Below are 9,818 nucleotides of genomic sequence, written 5' to 3' on the forward strand. Positions count from 1 at the left end.
TGGTTTCAAAAGAGAGTAATCAACATGTTTTGATAAGATAGCTTTAGACAGTTTGGGCACACTGAGTTACCTGCGTCCGCCACTTATGGCCTGTAGTGGAAATTGTTATTATATCCTTATATGCTTAAACCAAATGCTTCTCATTTCCTGAGATGTGCTGTTTTCTTCTATCTACTCTACTGTGGGTTTATTCCCAAGGCCACAGAGCTGATTTGGCTACTAGGTTGAGACTCACACAAAGTCACACAAGAACTTCCCTACTCTGGGAACCGTTATGCTATCGACAGCTCAAGGACAGGTGTCTAATAACAATATGTGACTGTGTGAAGTAAATAACCAGAAAGACAACTCTGTCTGATTCACCATTTATTTGTTTTGATCACTTTGACTTGTACTCTCCACAGTGTTGGGTCTTAGATTTCCATAACAGGCCTTGAATACCCTGGAGTCCACAAACAACAAAGAAGGAAGTGTCCCAGTGCAGCCACAACAAAGACCATCTGTGGCCTAGTATTAACCGGTCACAGAATGGGAACAATAACATTATTGGCTGAAGCAGCCTGTGTCCTCATAGGACATAAATAGACGTCAAGGTTGGTCCTGTCACATCTAGGAGTCTGATATAATTATTTCCCTAACACCAGGGTCCTTCACTCGTCTCCCAACTCTTGCCATGGGTTGTTTAGCTGGATTGGGGTTTGTAGTTTTGTTTTTTATGTATATATTTTAAATTAAGGTTTATTTTTCTTTATATATTTAAAACATATTCAATCTTTTTCAGGTGGTTCATTCTCCTTGTAGCAGTTGTTAACATTGAGGCACAAAATAAGCCCCCAATAAGTACGTTTTTGTCATTTTGTGATATTTTTCAACACATTTGTGTGCTGCTATCTAATATAAATGTTTAATCCCAGAGATCAACTCTAAATGCCTTGGAAACTTGCTGCGTGTGGATGTCAGTCGACTTGGAGGAAGTTTTCTTGAAGTGTCCGTTGTCATAAGTAAGCTGACATTTCAAGTATATCGCTTTCTCTTAACTTAATCTCACTTTTTTAATTCGAACCTTTCTTGTTTGTTTCCTCAGACAACTCTTCAATAATCCTCACGACAAGTGTATCTTCTCAGTGTGGCTTCACCATCAAGAAAGACCACCAGGGAAACGCTGTGATTTATGCCTCCATCCAAAACTGTTTTGCTCGAAATGTGGTAAAAACGACTGAATGCTAGTTTGTGACGCAGCACCAAATGTTGCTTTTGACGTGGCAATTCATTTTGAGACTTGTTTCCATGTGTTTTTAGGACGATAAAGCATTCACAACAAAACTAGGTCTGCGGCTACAATCTGACAATGTGGTTAAAGACGAGTTTTACCTGGTGGAAGAAACTTGCTACTACTCTCCCTGGGCCTTCCGGGAAATTATCTGTAAACCCAACTACATGGAGGCAAGTGAACGCAGCATGGCATGTTCCCGTCTAGATGATTAGTGGCTTGATGCCTCGTATAAGTGTCAAGGCCGGTACATTTCATGTCACTGCAGAGATTGATTATCACTTATGGAGTGGCCTCATTTCTAGGTGTCTGTGAAAAAACCAGCTCCAAATGATTATAACCTGCCTGCATACCCTACTCGGATCCCCAAAAGCTGCTGAGGTAAGATTGGCTAATTTTTCCATTTTTATTTTCTTATTCTAGAAACATCTTGTATGTAATGTCTTGATATTTGCCTCACAGCAACCCAGGGACACAGGCTTCAGAATCACCAAAGTGGTGTTCTTCACTCCTGAGGAGAGGGTCATGCAGGTGGACGAAGCCCAGAGAAATGGTTATGGGATCTCAAGCACTCTTACCAGGCTGGTTCTGCTGGTTCTGCGAAGCCCAAATCCTTCACGTGAAACATACACCAAGGATGTAAGTGGACTGCAGTTCACTGAGATTCAAACAACTCTCACTTGATATCTTTCCCCTCAGGCAGACTTGTTGAATCACTTGCAGCCCATTAGGTACTTGCTTACATACAAATGTATCAATAAGGATTACTTTGTCTGGAATCTAGTTGGCACTCTTAAATCAGTGAGTTCTTATTTATAACCCCCCATATTTTTAGGAGGGAAATTATTATGTTACCACAGTATGCATTTACATCCACATGTTGTGTAATCTCCCCCCAGGTAGCAGGTGTGCCGATGACTGTGCTCAGCACCTCGATTATATTTGAGAAGACGAAGCTGACGACTCAACTTTATGCAGGAGCCGCTTGTCCTCAAGCTCAGGGTAATGTAAAGAGACTCACTGATGTCATGTCTTCTAGTGTTTTTCACTGGGAATTTGGGGCACTTTTTACTGTCAGGAATTAAAAAAAACATCTGCCATATTATTTCTGATTCCAGCATTTTTTAAATATCAAACTTTTCTAAAAATGGAGCCAAAAATATCTTCCCCACCAGAATTTGTATCCAGAAGAAGTGCTTTATTTATTTAAATGACACTTTAAGGATGTGTTACTGTATGTCGCTGTAAAGCTGCTACATTCATAATTTGAATTCTCCTTTTTCAGATTGTTTAAATAAAATACGAATTAACCATTTGTTCAGTCAAAATGTTTTGAGATTTCACTATTTCGAAACGTTAGCCCTTTTCCTTAAATCTTTCCATGTTAGACCCTAAGTTGTATTATATATTTTTTTGGTGTACAGGTGGGGTTTTCTTTACTGAAACCTCAATCCGCTGGTTCCTGCCGAGGCGCATTGCCCCTCTGATTTGCCCGAAACACTTCAGACTGTTGGAGGTGAACATGGGAGTCAATGGGAGGAAGCTCGAAGCTCGAAGCTTCAGAGATATCGGCCAGAAGCTATTCCCTGACTCTCGATGACCTTTACGTCATTGTTGAAATTCCTATTGGGGCTGCTGGTTGCCAGATCAAGGTTAGATAAAACAATTTAGTCCATAAATTGACGAGGTCGTTTTAGTCATGCAGCTATGCAAAAAAAAAATCTGAAATACTACAAAAGGGCAAAATGTAGATGTTTATATTTCTTGGATCTAAAGAATTTCTCACACAGTGGAGAAATCGGCGTAGTTAAATGGTACATTAAAGTCATTTTAGACTTTAGAGACAGTTTAACAAGCATTCACACTTTGTTGTTTCATGGAAGATAACACTACTGAAATCCTGTTGGTATGTACAAATGTAAAGGATCGTGTGAGTATGTTTGACTGTTGCAACATCTAGTGCTTCATTGCCAGACAAATTTCCCTTTTTCTTTTAATCTGTAGATGATAATGTTATTCAGGAAAGGCCTTACTCAGGATGTTTGTTTATGCAGAGTCATGCCAGGATGGTCAGTACTTCACTTCTTATATGATGAGCTGATGCTCGAGTTGCTCTGGACTGAAGACGACACTAATGAGGACACGAGATACAAAGTCTTCCTCCCTCGAGACCCCCCGCAGCTTCAACCTCCACAAGTCATTGACGGTGAGTCATATTATCTTGGTACTCATGCTACTTTTTTTACATAAATTGCAACCTGCCTTAATTTCTTCATTTTTGACCTACAGCCACTGTTCCCAAGGAGATGATGTTTAAGGCGTTGATTGGGCCGGTGGGCTTTGATGTAATGCTAAAGAACATCAGCTCCCCCTATGAGGTTTTGTCCTTGGCCGACTGCTTGCCAGAGGCTTTAAAGTCTTTGACAAATGTCCCCTAACGGCTGCTCCAAGGTCTATACTGTTGAAGTGCCCTTCACGGACCGTGTCGTAGGACAAAGGTGAGCCTTACACTCAACGTGGGAAATGAAATGCATTTTTTTTTTTTTGTCAGCTAATAACTATCTCCCAACAGAAAGAAATGGGGGTTACAATTTACACCTTCATCTGACCTTTGGCTTCCTGGTCCTGCCAAAGCATGCTCCATTTACTGCCACTGCTTATCTGAGCTAAACTGGAAGACATAGGTCTGTACCCATGGATAAGAGGAATTCATAACAAAACGAGCACAGTTGTTTCAAAGTATTTCCCTCTCTGCAGCTCCTCCCTCTGTCTCAGGTAGCTGTGATGATAAGAATTTCTATGTCCTCGTGAAATACGGGACCAAAGGATTCAACTTTCAGACCATAATGGGAAAACGAATGCTGACCGGGAGCCTGGCTCAGCAGTACGGCATCATGGCAACGACACACATTTCAGTTTGATTGTACCATTTTCTGCAGCTGATGCTACGGTCGAGGTATGACTCTTAACCAAACTTTTAAATGTGCAGGGATTTGTCAAGATTATAGTCTCTTTAAATCATAATGTATTGTTTCTGAAAACTTCTCAGGCTGTTGAGTGTCATCCATCAAGAGCAGACTGGATTGACTCTGAGATATCCGAAGACCAACAAAACTATCCAAGTCTTCTCCTTGGCTTGCAACTTCATCACAAAGCTGATTGGTTTGTTAAAGAGAATACGTTTTTTTATGTAGGCTTGAATCTCCAATATACAAATGTCTGATCGTCTTTTTCAGAGTGTTTCCCTAATGGGACCATCACGGCTATAGCTATAACCCTGGAGTCTGTTCCCAGTCTGAACCCCCGACGGCTCACCCTCAGAACCCGCCTGTGGCCCCACATACAGCAACGACCAGTACGCTATTTTGTCTTCACTGCAAACTCCTGTGGGACGACCAGAAAGGTAAAGCATGCTGCTGAACAGCTTGCTGATCGCGGTAGGTTAAAACTGAGAAATTACTTCTTTCCATTTTGTCTTTCTTAGTTTTTGCCCAATATGATGCTGTATGAGAATGAAATCTCCATCACAGATGAACTTGAATTAGAAAGCTGTCACAGTCGAAGGAACCGGAGTTTGAGTGAGTATCTCGAGACTTGAATCACCAAGCTGAAGGTTGGATGATTAATTTATTATCAAAGTGTTGCTTGAAAATTACAAATAATTAACAAATGCTTCCGGTTTTCTAAATGTCAGCTTTTTAATGCTTTCTGTTTGTCTTAACATGATAAACTTCAGGTCATGGGGTTTTAGACTTTTGGTCAGAAAAGAAACATTCTCAGCTCGGACATTATTAAAAAAAATCGGGTTTTGCAGCCGTAAACATTCATGTTTACCATTATGTAAACTGACAGTCCACATTTAAAAACAAATCAGATATTTATAGGCTAACCATGTGACAAAACTTAGAACTTTAAAGACTCTTAAATGGTATTTTCCTTATCAGCTTTATCGTTCAGATATCATGGAAATATGGTGTATCATAGGCGGAAAGTAACATGAGCTCTTCTCTTTGTGTAAATACATTAGTCCCTCTAGGAGAGGATTCCATAAGTACTGACCTTGTTATCGTTCATAGACAAACAGATGTTGGATAATTGGATAAATTCAACCAAAGGTTTCTGCCTTAGAAAATCTTTATTAGATCCCAGGTAGCATCTTTCATGTGGGGCACTTCCTGAATGTTTTTAAAATCTTCTTTTGTATGGACTTCCTTTCAATCAATTAATCAATCAATGTTTATTTATACAGCCCAATATCACAAATGTTACATTTGTCTCAGTGGTCTTCACAGTGTGTACAGAATATCAGTATGACAATACGACACCCTCTGTCCTTAGACCCTCACATCGTACAAGGAAAAACTTCCGGAGAAAACCCACAGTTTAAAGGGAACATGGGAGAAACCTCAGGGAGAGCAACAGAGGAGGGTCCCTCTCCCAGGACGGACAGACGTGCAATAGATGCCGTGTGTAAATTGTAAAGATAATACATTTGTAATGAAAAGGTGGATAGTAAGTATAAAGAAGTATAAGCTCCTTTAAGTACAAAGCAGTTATCTGTGTGCGTCAAAGACATCTAGTCCTGTGATGGACTTTTGTCTTTTCAGGAAAAAAAACCTCAGGAAACAGGAGAGTGGGTAATTATCTGCATTCACACATGCGTTGACGTGAAGTTTCTGGAGCAGCTCTGCAGAGTCATCTCGATGACAGCTCTGCTTAACGACAAGACTTAAATATAAGCTCTCAGCCACTCTCTCACGTTGTTTAAAGATGAAATGCCTGGTGGTTAAACCGTCAGCAGCTTCTCATTATGACTGCAACCTGAAGTTTATAAAAGTTGGGCTCCTTCACATTCCAATGCTTAAAATCAATCCTTTCTTTGTAAAATAGATTATTTTTCTACTTTGCCTTCAGAACAAATATTTCATTGTTCCTTGGTCTTCATATTTTCATATATGTTGATTTAACTGTCATTTTAAAAGGTAGCAGATTATTTTGCTCTCGAACCTTATATCAATATATATATCCTGTTTATAGTTGTTTGTTTAAATTAAACAACATGGAGGAAAGTGCATTGTTAAAAGGATCACCACCATCAGTTGTTTTTATTTACCTCAAAGAGCATGTTGCAAAATACGCATGCGTTTAGTTTTAAATGCGGTATATCCTTTTTGTGGGGAAACTTCTGAAGCCATTGGAAACAGGAGTCAGAGAGACACGAGGAGAGCTGGAGCTTTGATGGCAAACACTGACGGTTTACTTGGAGCTTCGGCCGGGGAATTCACAAGACATGTCACGGGCCACGGTTTGACCACACGGTCGAGATGCCACAATCAATTCTGAAGAACTCTACCCGGACCCGTGTATTTAGCTAGTTCAGAGACAATAATCCACATTGTGCATAACAAGACAGAATCATAACACCTCTATCAGCTGACGCCAACAGGCAGGAACAGGGAGACAAAACACTGAGAGCACAGCAGCCAAGGTTACAGGTGCGTGTGCTCAGTCAGGACAGCATGAATAAACTGGGTCAAAGTTATGGGCCTTGGAACATTTTTTCCAACACTTTTAATAACCTGTAATTTTCTCTCATCTTTCTAAATGTTCGTACAGGTCCAGGCATCTCTACCTACAATATAAAAGACAAACAAAACTCATGTTAATCACTATTATTATCTCCATAATGTCTCACACACCCTGACTGGATATTTTCCATTGGAGAATAGCCCTGCAAACACTGTCTCTTCTTTTGTAAAAAACAAGCCGAGTCTCTTATAAGAGTCTCTCCTGAACTCAGTCAGACATTCTTACGTTTCCATACTCACTAATATTAGATTTGTACTATTGACATAAATGTACATATTACTCAGGATATAAAAAAATATGATGCATATGTCAAATGTTAAATGTTGAATACAAAGTCACAATTTCGTTTTTATTTGGTATTTTGAATCAGTATATTTAGTTGTGGCTGGCTTCTCTCAGTGTGACTGTTACTCACTTTCTCTCAGATGTATTCTGCTTGTTAATTATTCATTGGCATTTTTCTTTTGGGTCACAGATGGTCATGACGGAGTGAAGTATGGCATCTTTGGATTTTGATCATACTGAAGTACTGATCTGCTTAGAAGGATGTCATATTTTAGTCATTATAAAAACCATGAATCTGAAAATAACCACTAAAGGTTGTAGATATCCAAAATATTGTTTGTAACATTTTCGTTTGTAGTGATACATTTCGGAGACCTTTTTCTGTAACTTTCCAAAACCAACCATCCACAGCTACTTCACGCTGTGATCTGCCGGCTGTGTGGAGGTGAGAAAGTATGCTGGGTTTTTGAACCCTTAGCAACCCTTTTCATATTTGAAATATCTGTTCCTTTCACTTTTTTACAAAGCAACACACCATGAATGTCTTTGGCAGAGTGTGAAAATAAGCGTTATAAGCCCTTTATTTAACTGATATGTTCTCTTTCCCCTTTCTATGACAGCATACTTCTCACTGAGCCTTTGAGTGTAACCATACTGATACACTCAGGCTGACAGGTAAACAGCACATGTGATAATAAACTTCAGTAGCTGCGGTACATCTCTGATTCTGTGTTAGGAAACAAAGCCTCAGATCTTTACACTAAGAGGATTAGGAGACTGTAATATCTGAGAATCACTGTGAGAGAGTACAGTATGTTCATTCATCCCTCAGCGTACGAGAGGACTTCCAGCACGTAAAGTTCATCCAATAGTTTCCCGTAAAGGCTCAAATGAAAAACACGTGGCAGTGCAAAGCTTGTAAACTTTGTAAACAGCAGCTACAAGTGCTCTGTTGCAAACCATATTTAAGCGTTGCTTCTTTCAGGGTGACTGTGGCTGCGACAGAATGCAGTCGACTTTCAACCAGAAGGTTGTGGGTTCGATGTTTCCTTGGGCAAGATACTTACCACAGATACTTAACCCTGAGTTGCTCCCGATGGCATAGCCAACTGTGTATGAATGTTAGTTCCCTGGCAAGTGTTAGTGCTGTGTGTGAATGAGGTGAGAATGGGTGAATGACTATGTAAAGCGCTTTGAGGGGTCGAGAAGACGCTATATTCTGTAAGTACAGTCCATTTACCATTTCAGGGCTGCACTCTACTAAATTATTTTATTGATTATTCTATACATTTTCTGTCTATCAATATAATTTGTGAAATTGCGATTTTTCAGTGAAAAATAACTCTTATAAAAGTTCAATATTTGTGTTACAGATCTACAAAATGTAGTCTACAATCCAACATTTTAATCGGAGTAATAATATTTAAATACAAATTCACAGGATGAGTATCTTTTAACATGCCATTAATATATTCGGTGATTAAGTAGCTTATGTTAACTAATATATAAGTCATTTTTTATGAAATCTTAAATAATAAAAAATACTTTAACAGCATTTATACATATATGACTGCGTGTTACTGCCTTTTTATGTAGTATGATAAGTAACAGGCAGAAAACGTCTGAGTTACACTCTTTAAAACAAAGGAAATCATCTTTATTCATACGGGGCAGAACATGGATGATGGATGTGAAATGGAGGGGCCGTCCTCTCCTCATGCTGCTGCTCCCTGAGGCGATCAGAGCCCCCGTCAGGTAGCGTCCTGCTCTAGCAGCCACCCCCCTCCCCCGGGACAGCAGGATGGATGGAGCTGTCTCCTCACTACCTGGCGACTTCCTTCACCTTGTCTTGTTCCCCAGAGGCGACTGTGGTGTCTCTGAAACGAGGCAGTGATGCAGTCGTGCACCTTCTGTTTGGAGTCATGGTGTTGTGGTTGAACTCATCATGTGTCTCTGCGGTGTGCTAATCAACAAGAGGGATGGGAACGTATTCCCCTCAGTCATTTCGCCATTAAACTAGAAGAAAGTCTACTTTTTCTGATCTCGATTTGGTTGCATGATATACTGAGAAACCTGGAAGTTTGTCAGCTGTTTGCCGCGGCATTCTTCCCATTCTAGTTTCCAAGAATTTGTACCGTGATCTCATGGCCTCTGAATCGGGCTGATATCGGATATTTTAAATCCCACTCTGCAATGAAACTCTCAAGAATTCTCCACAGGGTTTTGTCTGTCAAAACCACATGCTCATGTGGGTTGAACTTCCTTCCTTCAGTCAATACCCTGAATGTCTACATGCAAATATGGTGGGAATATGATGACAGAGATAAGACGGTGAATGACTGCGTTGCTATTAAACCCACTTTGACTCAGCGAGCAGCTATAAGTGTATCATGAAAAGCTATGCATGCTGAGTAGGCGTGGGCCGATTCTGAAGAACGTCAATCACTTGACACGAACGTCGTCCCCAGGGGGAAATAAAAGGGCACTTTGTTCTACGATACATTGTTTCCTACAGCAAGAAGCCACATGAAAGCATAAGTCATAAATATCAGAGCACTGAGTCAACACAGAGGCTGAGTCTTTTGTTCGTCCGCATTCTTCAGACCTTTTTGTGCTCTTGTGGGCCTCTCATGACTCATGAACTAACATGGTAATGAACGTCAGCGGCAGATTA

General features: G+C 40.2%; 1 pseudogene; it reads left to right on the forward strand.

The window, feature by feature from the left end:
• Positions 1-584: 584 nt before the first annotated feature.
• LOC117454245 (uncharacterized) lies at positions 585-3,014 on the forward strand (annotated as a pseudogene).
• Positions 3,015-9,818: the final 6,804 nt, after the last annotated feature.

This window comes from Pseudochaenichthys georgianus, chromosome 10, assembly GCF_902827115.2.
Source record: "Pseudochaenichthys georgianus chromosome 10, fPseGeo1.2, whole genome shotgun sequence".
Lineage (NCBI taxonomy): Eukaryota > Metazoa > Chordata > Actinopteri > Perciformes > Channichthyidae > Pseudochaenichthys > Pseudochaenichthys georgianus.